Source organism: Melanostigma gelatinosum (genome assembly GCF_949748355.1).
Source record: "Melanostigma gelatinosum genome assembly, chromosome: 6".
NCBI classification, from domain to species: Eukaryota; Metazoa; Chordata; class Actinopteri; order Perciformes; family Zoarcidae; genus Melanostigma; species Melanostigma gelatinosum.
The window spans coordinates 24635199-24650212 of record NC_136639.1 but is presented as its reverse complement, the minus strand read 5'-3'; positions in this window follow the sequence as shown (position 1 = coordinate 24650212).

Genomic DNA, 15014 nt, shown 5'->3' with positions numbered 1-15014 from the left:
ATATATATATATATATATATATATATATATATATATATATATATATATATATATATATATATATATGCTGTGTGGGATTAACAGAAATGTTGTTAAAATTACTCACAAAATACTCACTCAAATGTGATTGTCTTTGTTCTTATCTTTCTCTCCAACCCACCAGGGCAGCATGGTTCAGATGGAAGATGAGACAATGATGAGGAACAGAGAAATGGATGTTAAGCTTGGCCAACTGAGTGCAGAAAGAAAGGCCCTGGAAAGGCAAATTAGGACACTCGATGTCGAGCATTGCAGCCCCACGAGGCAGAGCAGGCAGAAAGAGCGGGTAAGAAGGGAAAGGGAACTAATATGATGCTTTGATGAGAACAAATTAGATTAATCAATTTCTGAAAAATAAGTCATTGTTTCTGGTTCTTTTGTTGTCGTGCCATTTTTCCCATGCAGGGAATTGAAGGAGAAGAGGAAGAAGAAGAAGCACACTCAGTTCCAGTCACAGGTACTGTGCTGTATAGCAGCAAAAACAACTGTAGTCACGCTCTGTTGTTGTGGGTAGTGCAATCCCTACATACCAGTCGTCTGCCGTCGTCTTATCATAAACTTTAAAGGTCTCTGGAATTGAGGAGTATCTTTATTCATGGTGTGTACATACAAGGCAAACTGATTCCGACTGATTCCGTCCTTACTTTTCACAATAAAAGACCTGTACATAAACCCTGTGTCACTGCTTACCAGAGGAACCTTACACAGGGTTACAAGGTTACAATGGTTAAAAGGGTTTTTTTCCGTCAATGTACGATGGTGTTGCACAACGCCATTTAGATTGTAGTAGTCCCAAAAAAAACAACAACAAAAAAAAGACACATAATATATATGTGACGTAGAGACACCGTATATGACTCTGGTAGCGGCAGCGACCTGTCAATCAAAAGGTGGCCGCCCTAAAGCATACCCTGCTTTATGGTCTGTTTGACTCTAAATGGACCATCATTTACGAAATGAACATCATGCTGTATTGAAGAAGACTTGAAACTAGAGATTGAGACCATAAACTCATGTTTACAATGTTTACTGAGGGAGTACATCAATAGAGAAGTAGAATCATTTTCTCATAGACTTCCATACAGAAGACTTCTTTTTGCAACCAGAAGAGTCGCCCCCTGCTGGTCAGTATAGGGAATGTAAGTTTGCATCGGCAGAACTGGAGGTTGCTGCCTGATATGAATACATTGTCAACACTAATACTTGTCCATCATTGTAATAGAGCGATGTGAGCCTCTGTGTCTCACAATACTGTGAGCATAAATAAGTAATGTAATCGAGTAGCTAAAGTGTTGACGTGTGCTCTCTGTGCCTCCACAGATCATCAGTGTTATGACGTCTGTGGTGCTTCCCAGTCTGACGTTAAGCTGGTGAAGGATATGGAGGCTCTGGGAGAAGCTCTGGGCGACACTGAAGTGCAGGTAGACAATTCAATTCAAGTCACATTCACATGTGTTGTTAAAGAAGCAGGTTTCACAGTCAAAGTGCTGTACACTGAACACTGGCCCTTTAAAATGTTGTCGTTTGTGTGTAATAACACCAGGTTACAGTTGTATGGGTTACTAGGAAACAATTTCTTGGTTTGGTTTTGCCAGAGTCACTGTGAAGTGACAAAATGAATAAACATGTTGCACATTTATTGTTCATTTTTGCTCATTTGCGTTGTGTGAAAAGGTGCAAATATGCCCTTGGCTCCATTCACATACACAAAACAAACATACCTGAAAGATTCTTGACAGCAAGCCAAGCTCATTACTATTGCAACAGTGTGTAGGATTTAAGGAGATGTATTGGCACAAATGGAATATACTGTATTATGTCTTCATTTATGTATAATGAGCTGAAATTAAGAATGGTTGTGTTTTTGTTTGGAATGAGCCATTTTCATCTACATAGTCCTTTTCAGGAAGTCGGCCATGTTGCACCGCCATGTTTCTACGGTAGCCCAGAAAGCATAAAAACCAAACACTGACTCTGGGTAGAGGCCTTTGCTTCTTTTATTTACATTTCCTGAAGGCCACCGTAGTTCTCCGACATGTTTGTGGAAGGGCGGTGTGAGCATCGGGGCATTCAGTTGGATGCAATCTGTAAGCTTACCACTAGGTGCCACTGATTTCTACACACGTCTGCTTTAATAGGAACTAGCTGGCACAGCGATGTCGCAGCGAGCCGGCAAGGAGCAGCACCTCGCTGAGATAAACCTGTTCGAGGACGGGATCAGGCAGGATGCCAAAGCCCTGGCTGATGTGGACCTCCAGTACGCCGAACTCAAGTTCGGTGCCAAACCTGCAGCTACAAGGTACAGTCCCTGATGATGAACTACCCCCTGTTCAAACGGCCCTTCGTGTCATTTTCAATCTTCAATCACCAATTGTAAGATATGTGTTGGTTGAGAGCCAAAAATGTGAAGCCCAGTTGGGTCATCTCAGATGGCCACCTAATATACATCAGGCTGTTATTTGGAACACCACCTTCCATTTCATTACAGTGCAATTTAAATAGAGTTGAATCAGTTAGTCGACTGACTAAATTGATTGAATATCGGATTGGTTGAAAATGAATCTGCATATTCAAGCAATTGGTAGTGGATGTGATTTGATTTGGAAGTGGATTCATTGTTTAGCAAATTCTTTAAACAAAAATTCAGCGGCTGCAGCTTCTATTTTGCATTTTTCTCCATTTAATGTGGGAGCTTATCCTGAGAGAAATCTCTGTTCAATACTTCTTCTTGCGGTGTGATTGGGTCTGATAGATGTTTCTGTCCTGAGGTGCTGTCACAATCCCCTCTCCCTTTCACCTCGGGCCATTCTCAACGCCTGCTGTTGCACAGTGACATGTTCAATATCTGATCCGCTTGTTTGCACGTATCACTTAATCTTCTTAAACAGCTGTGACAGCAACAGTTTACACGGAGTGAGGACAGCATCGCCTTTGGATGGGGCCATTAAAAAGTTTAATCATATACTGCACAGTGAGACATTTTACTGCCAGGTTTTTGCTATTGTGAGGGGCCTGCTGCCTTAATGACCTCCACCTATTTTTTTGGTTTATTAAGGTTTGACAAGCTGAAGAGAAAAATGCAGGCAAAGCTGAATCAGGACGTGGTCCGTGTTGAGCGACTGCAGGCTGAGCTGAAGCGGTTTCAGGACTCGTTGGACACTGTGGAGCGGGGGGTCAGCAACATCTACTTCAGGATGAGCTGCGTCCCTGTGGAGGTCTGGACCAAAACTCAGCCCATCATTGTCCTGTTTTAGCATGTCTCTTTGTTCACTACTGTCTTTTAAAGGATGGTTTCAGATGGTTCTCTGCTAAAACAATGCTCACATGGCATATGCTCTAGTCATGAAGCAATGCCTTCATACAGCGACTGGACTATTACAAGCCAAAAGCTGTGTCCCAAATCCATGCAACATATAATACACACTAATCATCATAGTAAACTTAAGAATTGTAAAACAAACCTTACTGGAATGATTCAATATGTGATATACAAACTGCCATTTAAACATCACAAATACAAACTCTTTTTCTTCAAAATGAATACTACGTTATTCACCAAGATCTTTCTGGCGCTGTCTCACTATTATGTATTGCATTTCATTGTGGGTGAATATTTTCCGCCGACACACACTGTACACAATGTCTGGGTTAGAGAATGCTTTATTTAACAGTCCACAAACTCAAAAACGGCTTACGATGCCCGTGTCGTGTGGAATTGGGACACGCTGTCTACAGCCAAGCTAGCGGCAGTGAAATGAGCTAAATGCTAACATGTTCACAATGACAGCACGCTGATGCCTAGCAGGTTTCATGTTCACCGAAGCCCGATACTCGCCGGCTTCTTGTCAGCTCTTGTCAGTGTCGGAGCACTCTGGTTCGTTGACTTGTTGTTCACAGATCTGCTTCTCACTCCTTCAGGGTCTGTCCAGTGCTTCCAGCTCTGACAGCACAGACCGGCTGAGGGACGTCAGAGCCCGCGTGCCAACATTACTGCAGAGAGCGTCGGAGCAGACACCTGAGATCAGCGGCCTGGACCCAGATATGGTGCTACAGCTCTCTGAAACCTTACATATGCTTTCCATTTAGGTCTGACCTAAACCATTTTAAAGGATGGGGCAGGTTACTGTGTTGTGTATGATATTTTGTGCTTTTGTTGTTATTATGTTTTTTCACAATTTGGTCCTTTAACATTAAGATATCCAGATTTTGCACAGACTCTCACCTTTTTTCTTTTTTTTAAATGTGAACCATAGTTACATGACAATATTTATTTACAGCATTTATAAAAGTGTGTTTTTCTGAAGTTTTCAAATGTATGTTACGTTGTAAGTATCTCTCCCATAACATGGAAATCAAATTTGGCTTAAATTCCGTCCAATTAAAAATAAAACACGGTTAAATAGTTTTTCTTCATGTAACGTATATTGTTGCCTCATGCAGCTCGAATTTCATCTGCCAGTGCCAGTCTTTTGCGTAAACGTTTTTGATAGGTCTGACCAAAAGCCTGTTTTCTGCTTAATCTGTTAACACCCCCCCCCCCCCCACCTTTGCCTCTGCATCTTCTTCTTCCTCGGGTTTGCAGTTCGCACGAAGAGCTCAACAGCATGGAGTCAAGAGACCGACCACCCCTATACGTGAGTTGCAACAAATACCCTTTACCCACCCAAAATAGCACATATATGCTAAAAACTCGCTACAAATATGCAATAGACTCCTTCTCCATTGCCGATTGACAAGTTTTTCCCTGGAAAACAGGGTTAGTAAACAAATGAAGTAAACAGTGAATACTCCTCTTTTATATCTGTGACTTATTCAGACTCTTTCAAACTCTCAAACTGGAATTGGTGATTGTTGGAACAGTTGAAAGACGAACTAAGATGGTTTTGTAGAGTTTTATTTTGTGTCTGTCGAGTTTGAATGAAGTGCGTTTCACAATGATCGGTGAGCATATTACAGCTGTTTATTTTCACATCTATCTCTGTGAATGAAGAGTTTATTTTAAGTCAGACCAGCGTTGGTGATTTTGGAACAGTGGAAAGACCAACGAAGACGATTTTGATGACTCTTATTCTGATTCAATTTACATTTCTGGTTTGAGTTCTGTCCCATATGTTTTGTCTTTTCTATGCTTAAAAGTGCTGAATTTCTCTTCCACGTGACACATGTTTACTCAAACATTCTCCAAAAAGCTAATATGTGGAAACTTTATTGGTGAGAAACATTCACAGGAAGACAAAAAACAACCGGCGTACGCGAGTGAGTGGATACGTATGAGACACCAGTGATGTGACTGGCTGGAGAGAGTATTAAATAATCATAGCTATATTCACCTCCACCCGGCTGTTTTCTGCACGTCGCGCTGCTCCACACATGGACCCATATAGAATGTGCACATGTAGATGCCCACAGTCTGTGCGCCTATCACCTCGCCTTTATTACTTAGATTTGACCTGAGGGGAACAAATATTACACTGATGGTCGAGTGATGCTCAGAACCGTGACTGTAAGTGTTAGAACCAGAATAGCCATTCTATTTCATCCTTACTGACCGCCAGAGGCAGTGCTTAACACTGAATGTATTCCGTCTCGCGCATGCGCAGGTCGAATATTTATATCAACAAAGTCACGTGTGACCTCGGATGACCACCGTCATCTATAAGTTCCGGTGTCATCCTGAGCTCAGTCCTTTTTTCTTCTCGCGTCGCAGGTTAGCTACCATGGTAGCTTAAACAAGGATGTGTCTACGATCAAGACATATTAGAGCTCGTCGCTGTAGCCTTGTGACTACCGGTCGGAGTTGCGGTTCTCTCGCCCTCCAAAGGCTGCGACGAGCTGTCCCTCTTCGGAGGGAACGGTGTGTTCGCCGTTCGGACATCGAGCCCCGGACTGGTGGACGCCCCTATCATCGGTCGTCACCAGTCTGATAAGGGTCAGCTAAGTCGTGATGACAGCAATCGGTAAGATCGATTAACGTTGTTTTCTATAACAGTTGTTTGTTCCACGGTTGGCAGAGCGCTTCCGCTCTAGTAATCGAGTGGCGCGCTAACGAGAGCGTAGAATTACGCTGTCGGCCCGCCCTTCACAGTGTTACGGCTATCACAGTTAGCAGAGTGTTCCTGCTCAGGCAAACTTTGTGAGACACTAGTCCGCATTGGCGTTGTGTACATGGAGATTTAATCTTTACATCTGACGTAATTCGCAGTTAGCAGTGTCTTCACTCAGGCCAACTTGGATGCTAGCTGGGACTGCGTCCATCAACTTTGTAAACCTTACGGCTGTCACAGTTAACAGAGCGTCCTCGCTCAGGTTAACTCAGTGGAAAACTAGCTAAACAAAGCTGATACTGGGGCTGTAGCCATCAACTTTGTATCCTTACAGCTGTCACAGTTAACAGAGCGTCCTCGCTCAGGTTAACTCAGTGGAAAACTAGCTAAACAAAAGCTGATACTGGGACTGCGTCCATCAACTTTGTATCCTTACGGCTGTCACAGTTAACAGAGCTGTCACAGTTAACAGAGCGTCCTCGCTCAGGTTAACTCAGTGGGAGACTAGCTAAACAAAGCTGATACTGGGACTGCGTCCATCAACTTTGTATCCTTACGGCTGTCACAGTTAACAGAGCGTCCTCGCTCAGGTTAACTCAGTGGAAAACTAGCTAAACAAAGCTGATACTGGGGCTGTAGCCATCAACTTTGTATCCTTACAGCTGTCACAGTTAACAGAGCGTCCTCGCTCAGGTTAACTCAGTGGAAAACTAGCTAAACAAAAGCTGATACTGGGACTGCGTCCATCAACTTTGTATCCTTACGGCTGTCACAGTTAACAGAGCGTCCTCGCTCAGGTTAACTCAGTGGAAAACTAGCTAAACAAAGCTGATACTGGGGCTGTAGCCATCAACTTTGTATCCTTACAGCTGTCACAGTTAACAGAGCGTCCTCGCTCAGGTTAACTCAGTGGAAAACTAGCTAAACAAAGCTGATACTGGGGCTGTAGCCATCAACTTTGTATCCTTACGGCTGTCACAGTTAACAGAGCGTCCCCGCTCAGGTTAACTCAGTGGAAAACTAGCTAAACAAAGCTGATACTGGGGCTGTAGCCATCAACTTTGTATCCTTACAGCTGTCACAGTTAACAGAGCGTCCTCGCTCAGGTTAACTCAGTGGGAAACTAGCTAAACAAAAGCTGATACTGGGACTGCGTCCATCAACTTTGTATCCTTACGGCTGTCACAGTTAACAGAGCTGTCACAGTTAACAGAGCGTCCTCGCTCAGGTTAACTCAGTGGGAAACTAGCTAAACAAAGCTGGTACTGGGGCTGTGGCCATCAACTTTGTAGCATTACAACGATCACAGTTAGCGGAATGTGCTCGCTCAGGCTAACTCGGTGAATGCTAGTTATACTAAATCAACATTGAGGTTGTGCCCATTGATGGTTTTTACGCATTACGGCTGTCGAGTTCGCTCCGGCTAACTAGACTAAGCTAATACTCGGTGTGTCCATTGATTGTTGTAAACATTATGGACATATCGGTAGCGGATATCAGTTAGCAGAGTGCCCTCGCTCAGGCTAACTGGTAGCACACCAAGAGTTACAGCACCTGTCCAAGTGGAGAGTGTCCTCGCACTGTAAGGACTGTGGTTTTTTTTTTGTCCGTTTTCACAGTAGCAGAGTGCTCTCGCTCAAGCTAACTGGTGGGGCACCAATATCTGCAGCAACTATCCGAGTGAAGAGTGTCCTCGCTCCCCTCTCACTATGAGGACTGTTTTCCTGACCTGTTCCACAGTGGCAGAGTGCTCTCGCTCAAGCTAACTGGTGGGACACCAATATCTGCAGCAGCTGTCTTAGGGAAGAGTGTCCTCGCTCCCCTCTCACTGTAAGGACTGTGTTCTTTTTGTCAGTTTTTCACAGTAGCAGAGTGCTCTCGCTCAAGCTAACTGGTGGGACACCAATATCTGCAGCAACTAGCTTAGTGAAGAGTGTCCTCGCTCCCCTCTCACTATAAGGACTTGCCTGGCCTGTTTCCACAGTGGCAGAGTGCTCTCGCTCAAGCTAACTGGTGGGACACCAATATCTGCAGCAATTAGTTTAGTGAAGAGTGTCCTCGCCCCTCTCACTATAAGGACTTTGCCTGACCTGTTTCCACAGTGGCAGAGTGCTCTCGCTCAAGCTAACTGGTGGGACACCAATATCGGCAGCAACTATCTTAGTGAAGAGTGGCCTCGCTCCCCTCTCACTGTACGGACTGTGTTCTGTTTTGTCCATTTTTACGGTAACAGAGTGCTCTCGCTCAAGCTAACTGGGGGGACACTAATATCTGCAGCAACTATCTTAGTGAAGAGAGTGGGCTTAGAGAGTGCCCTCGCCCCTCTCACTATAAGGACTTTGCCTGACCTGTTTCCACAGTTGCAGAGTGCTCTCGCTCAGGCTAACTGGTGGGTCACCAATATCCGCAGCGGCTGGCTAAGGGAAGAGTGTCCGAAGGATCACTCGCCACTGACTGCCCCCTGCCTGTTCTCTTAACATTCAGCAGAGCGCTCCCGCTCGGACTGATTTGGAATTCCGCATAAACTAGTGGGACAAGGGTTCCACCAGAATCGCGGCCATGTTAAACTCTCCCGGCTGTAGGACCTGTATAGCTCCTCTTCAGCCGGAGGACGGCCCTGACCTCTTGCCCTAGCAGGGAGAACCCAGGCAGGACCTGCGGCATCACGCCTTGAGCAGTAAGGTCTGCTAGGCTGGCCGAAGTGGAACACCTGATGCGGGAGGGCTACCTCCCCCTGTCAGGGCAGCTGAATCCAGACCAACCTACCCTGGTCATTTGTATGGCGCTTGCACGCCGGGCATACACAGCAGCTGGAACATCCACCTGTGAGTGCCTTCTTCAGGCACCTTCCCGCCCTCACCACCTTTTCTGTTCCTCCCTCCGAGGAATATCTGAGGGAGTTGCGTGCATGGTGGAGACACCAGGGCTCTCTCCCGCCTTACATCAGACCATGCAGGAGGTGGCAAATCTGGCCTTGCACGTATGCCAGCCAGTTAGACGACTATGGCGTCCATCAGTTTCCCCTGAGGAGACTCTGAGGCCCGATGCCAGGTGCCCTCGACCCAATGTCGGGTCAAAGATGACCTGCTATCCAGGGCTTAGGACACAGCAGCGCTGTGCACCGTATCGACAACTCCCTCTCCCACCTCATGCTTTCCCTCGCAGATTCTCTGCAGCGGGCTACTTCGACGCTTCTGCTCAGTGATGCTTCATTGCAGGCGTTTGCGCTCATATCGAGGGAACGTGGATGTATGAGGTCCACCCTGGTTCAGACTCGCCGCCAGGTTTGGCTGGCGCAGTCACCCCTATCTGAGACATGTAGGAGGACCCTCCATACTGTCCCAGTGGAGCCTGGTGAGCTGTTCGAGTCAGCTGCTGTACAGGCGCTTCAGCGGACTGTTAGAGCTAGCCAGACCTGGCAGCAGTTCTCTGGTCTTTGCAGGGACATGCCTGCACCCCCAGACCTAGGGGTCCCACTTTTGGCCCACAAGGCCGTTTCTCAGCCTCCAGCTTACCCTAGTAGCGCAACAGGCCTCGGCGTCCTGCTGAGAGGCCGGACCGCTACCTATACAACCCTACTTACGTCCCCGTCCCCCCCGGCAGGGGTGCCAGGAGATGTCTCCAGGCCGGCTGTCAGGGTTCTTTCTCCCATCAGCGGATTTCCAAGGGAGAGTGGTTCACGTCTATCGACGCCTGTTCCCATGGTGCATCACCACAACTTTCAGTCCTGGGTGCTTCCATTCGGACTCTCCCATCTCCCCATGGGTGTCCACAGTGTGTTACTGCTGTCCTTTCCCCCTGCAATCGCAGGGCGTGAACATACTGCCGTACTTAGACGACTGGCTGACCTAGGCGCGGTCCCGGCTTCAGGCGCCACAGGACACTGCTCGCCTTCTCTCACGTGGCCCGGTAGGCCTCAAGGTGAACATGGAGAGGAGCTACCTGAGCCCTTCTCAGAGCATAACCTTCATTAGGGTGGCCCTATGAGGGCCTGTCTGTCGCCCCAGTGCGGATGGCTGAACAGCCTTCACTTGGATGCCAAGTGGCACAGATACAGGGCAATAATATTATCGAAACAGTGTCTATTCATCTATTCACTATCCCCATGGAGGGAGTGCATATCTGGCGAACAGTGTCCCAGGAACCGAGCCCCAGGGGCTCGGTTCCATTCCACCAGGAGATTGTCACAACAGTTACCTGCCTCTCAAGGCGGGTGCAGGGTGACAGAACGGGATAGCCTGGGGGCAGTTGTCTGCTGACAGACCGCAGGTCCAGGTTCTAGAGCTAGCGCTCGAGCACTTTCTTCCATGTTGAAGGGAAAGCATGTGCTTGTCCGGTGGACAGCACCTCTGCTGTGATTTCCCATGAACTATCGATGGGGCACCAGATCTGCAGAAGTTGCTACGGGGATCACCGTGGCCTTCTGACTTGGGAGGCCCCTCGCCTGACCAGCCTGTGGGCAATGTACCCACCAGGAGAATGGAACAAGGTTGTGGTTTTCCTGTTCCGTTACAAGCCTCCACCGGGAGAGTGGCGGCTGCATCCAGACGTGTCGACCCACTGCCCCCACTGGGTCTCCCTGACGGAGAGGACCAGCCCTCTGGGTCAAGATGCCCTGGCTCACACGTGGCCAGAGGATCTTCTTTATGCCTTTCCACCAGTCCCTCTGCTTTTGCTATAAGCTTGTCAGAGTTCTTCCCCGACAGGAGGGATCTCCTGTCACAACTAGAGGGTCGGATTTGGCGTTCCAATCCCTGCCGCCTTCAATTAGGGGTCACGGGAGGGCCCGACCGGATGCTGAGTGGCTGCATAGAACCAGTCTGACGGACTATTCTGAATGCCAGTGCGCGGTCTACCTGCCTGCAGTACAAGAAACAGGTGGAAGCTGTTCTCCGACTAGTGTGCGGCTCAGAACAAGGTCCCAGTACAGCGCCCCGTGCCTGCTGTACTGAGTTTCTACAGTCTCTCCTGGATAAGGGCCGGTCTCCCCTGCATGGGACCTACCCTTGGTACTGGACAGCTTATGCTTGTCCTTTTGAACCCCTGGCACAGGCGGAGCCTAGATGGCTATCAGCAAGACGGTTTTCTCCTTGCTGTCAATTCAGCTCAATGTGGGGGCGAGCTGCATGCCCTATCAGTGGAAGAATCATGTCTGAGGTGGAACTCAGATGGCTTGGGTGTCACTTTCTGGCCTAAGGCAGTGTTTCTCCCAAGGGGGTGGATACGTTCACATATAAACCGGCCTATCCAGCTGGCAAAGTTGACCCCCCCCTCCCCCATCGGGAGAGGAGAGGTCAAGGCTGCTGTGCCCAGTGTGGGCCCTCAGAGCTTATATGGAAGCCACCGCCTGCATAGTCAGTTATGGTGAGCCTAAGAAGGGCTGTGCTCCTCTTTAAGAAAAAAAAGGAAAAACGGCACCTGTCCCACTGGATAGTGGAGGCCATTGCCGATACATACAAGGCGAGCGGCTGCGCTCGGCCATCCGGGGTGAAGGGTCACTACCAAGAGTGTCTCCACACCGAGGGCAAGCCTGAGTGGTGTACCTGTGGGGGATACATGTGCGGCGGCCTCATGGGCATCACCGAGCACATTCACCAAACACTACAGAGTTAACGTTGCCAACCCTCACCCACTGGGGAGGGTTCTTGGCCAATTTTCTCTGCCGGAGCTATAAGGGGTAGTTACTGTGCTTCCTCGTGACTCTTTTGGTATAAGTCATCCAGTGTTAAGCACTGCCTCTGGCGGTCAGTAAGGATGAAATAGAACGAAAGTTACGAACGTAACTACGGTTCTATGAATCCTGGATGACCGCCAGAGTTCTTGGTCACTCGGAATCCCGTGAACTCGCGAGAAGATTCCATAGGACTGAGCTCAGGATGACACCGGAACTTATAGATGACGGTGGTCATCCGAGGTCACACGTGACTTTGTTGATATAAATATTCGACCTGCGCATGCGCGAGACGGAATACATTCAGTGTTAAGCACTGCCTCTGGCGGTCATCCAGGATTCATAGAACCGTAGTTACGTTCGTAACTTTCGTTTGCTATACATATAAAACAGTATATAATATATATATATATATATATATATATATCAGGAAAGGCATTCAACGCTTCAATTTCTAAGGCCATCTGTCATTTTGTTCAGATGTCTTGACTGAGTGTCTCCGTCTCACAGACACTCCCCAGCTCAGCGACGAAGAAGAGTGCTCTCCATCCCACGAGAAGATTAAGCGCTGCAGCAGTAGGCTGATCGAGTCGGAGCAGTAGAAGTCCTCGAAGGCCACGAGGAAGCAGTAGAGACGCAGACCACACAGCGGGAACCATACGGCTAATGCAATAAACGAGACCGCAGCACGACGTCTCTGCTTCTGTTCACTGATCCAAATGTGCAACCCACTTTCAACCGGTGGTGATGAAAGAGAGATTCTGGAATTCATTTTCTACGCTATATTCTAGACTGAATAACTGTCACAGTATTTTCCTTGAAGAGAGAATTTAAGTGAATTCAATCAAACTGAAATCTATGTGAGTTATTTGGGGTTTTTTCAATTTGTATCACAATAAACTGTAAGCAAGGCACAAAGACGACCTTTGGTGAGAACGTAAACCTTTGGTGCAGATGTTGAACCACTAGATAGTAGCATTGTGTTGCTAATAAAGCCAGGTTGATCTAACTGGGGGAAGACTGGACTCGCTCCTAGCTGGACTGGAAGTGATGGAGCGAGCCAGTGTGACTATATGCGTAGTATATTGCGTAGTATATGCTGAACAGATGGAGAAGCAGACCTGTTGTACAGTAGATTAAGCGTTACAATAGTTCACTAATGCTTCGGCTCAGTTTTCTCGACAGAATTTGCAGAACTCAAATGTCACAAACACAAAGATTTGAGACACACACATCTGCATATAAACTGTACACATAGATGACATGTTGCAGCGTCACAGTGAATCCAAGATTCTTACTTACAAAGTTGGCTTTTATTCAAAACAAGACAGTTTACTATTGGTTACATGCATTTCTTACTACAGAGTTCCGTTTTCGGAACAGTGATCGATTGGCCTGGTTAGACTTGACTTGATTTCTAAAAACTCTCCCAGAGCAAGACGGCATGCTGACCCATACTTACAGACACCTAATGACGGGCTAAAATAGAACTGGGTCAGGTCAACAAGTTGTAGCAGGGAACTGTTACTACTCGGTTGAAGAAACATAGAAATAGAAAAATGTGCCACTGACACACTTCACTTGTTTATTGGTTTTAATGTGTTTAAGCTAAGGAAAATAAGGCTTCCCACTGCCAAGATTTCAGTTGATTCAAGGGTCTCCTTCATGAACTTATGATGGAAAATACAGTACTGACGTCAAATAGCCTGACTTTAATGAAGAGCGGCCTGGAACAAGATGAAACACAACACATATGAGACACTGTCAGATGGAGTGAAGATTTTTTAGTATTGAATGCACAATAACAATAACAGCTTTAGGGAAATAATGTTTTGAGGCTGGTTAACAGACACTTTTTGCAGTGTGTGCCTCGGTCATCAGTGTGGATCTGGGGCACGATGTGACTGTAGAGACTAGGTGTTGCCAGGAGAGACGCTGTGAAGTGGAAGGCAGTGGTGGGTCAGGGCCAGCTAAGCCTTCTCTGCTGGCCTAAACAGAATTACAAAGTTATAGCTGTATTATAATTTTATCATTTTTCATAAATACACTACATGTATTATAATTTGTTTTCCCATTAGCTTATTTTATCATTGCACAGCTGTCTGGCTGACAGCGTTGCACATTTTATGGCTGGGAATGTGTTTCATTTTAACTGAGCATCTTGGTGTTTGGAGCTATGCTACGCTAACCTGAGGACGCCATAGCACGGTAGGACACTACGGTGCTTTTGAGAACTTTTGGAGAAACCCGAGTGGATCTACAGATCAACGAACACGTTCGTAGGGAAACGGAGCTCCACAACCGCGGCCGGTCCGCCCGCGGCCGGTTGCGCCGGGCAACGGTCGGGGCTGGTCGGTGGTCGCACATATTTCGCATATATGTACTGTATATGTGTGTTGTGTCTCAGATGGAGGTCGACACTCTACAGTCGGAGAACGTAGGCGGCAGAGTCGGAAATCGTCATGACGATTAGACACAATGCTCAGGTTGCGTCTGAGTACCTGAACAAGACGGCCCACTCCTCCATCCGGTGTGTGTGTTGATTTGTAGACCATCAGGTTGAGGACATGTTGGACGTTCCTCATTTCTACCGAGTCCTGTGACGACAGGTTCAACAGCAACATGCTAACACTGTAACATGTCTGTCTTCAGTCAACTGCTGGGCGAAGCAGAAACTCTCTGTCTGGTCTCTCAACTGCTGCAGTCCATCGACAAGATCTCCAACCTTGACTCAGAGTCCTGAACTCCTCCAGACCACCAGATCTCCTTTGAACCTCCTCCAGACCCCCGGACCGCCTCCAGACCACCAGATCTCCTTTGAACCGCCTCCAGACCCCGGACCTCCTCCAGACCACCAGATCTCCTTTGAACCGCCTCCAGACCCCGGACCTCCTCCAGACCACCAGATCTCCTTTGAACCTCCTCCAGACCCCCGGACCTCCTCCAGACCACCAGATCTCCTTTGAACCTCCTCCAGACCCCGGACCTCCTCCAGACCACCAGATCTCCTTTGAACCTCCTCCAGACCCTCGGACCGCCTCCAGACCACCGGATCTCTTTTGGACCTCCTCCAGACCATCAGAATCAGCTTTATACACATACATGAAATTTGACTCCGGTTTCCACTTCGCTCTCGATGTACATCCACAAATTCTCAATAAACAAGAAAACAAAACCAACGTAGGTATAAACATTTAACAATATGTACAATGTAAGTAAATACATATATCCAAAAAAGTATATATATATATAGATATATA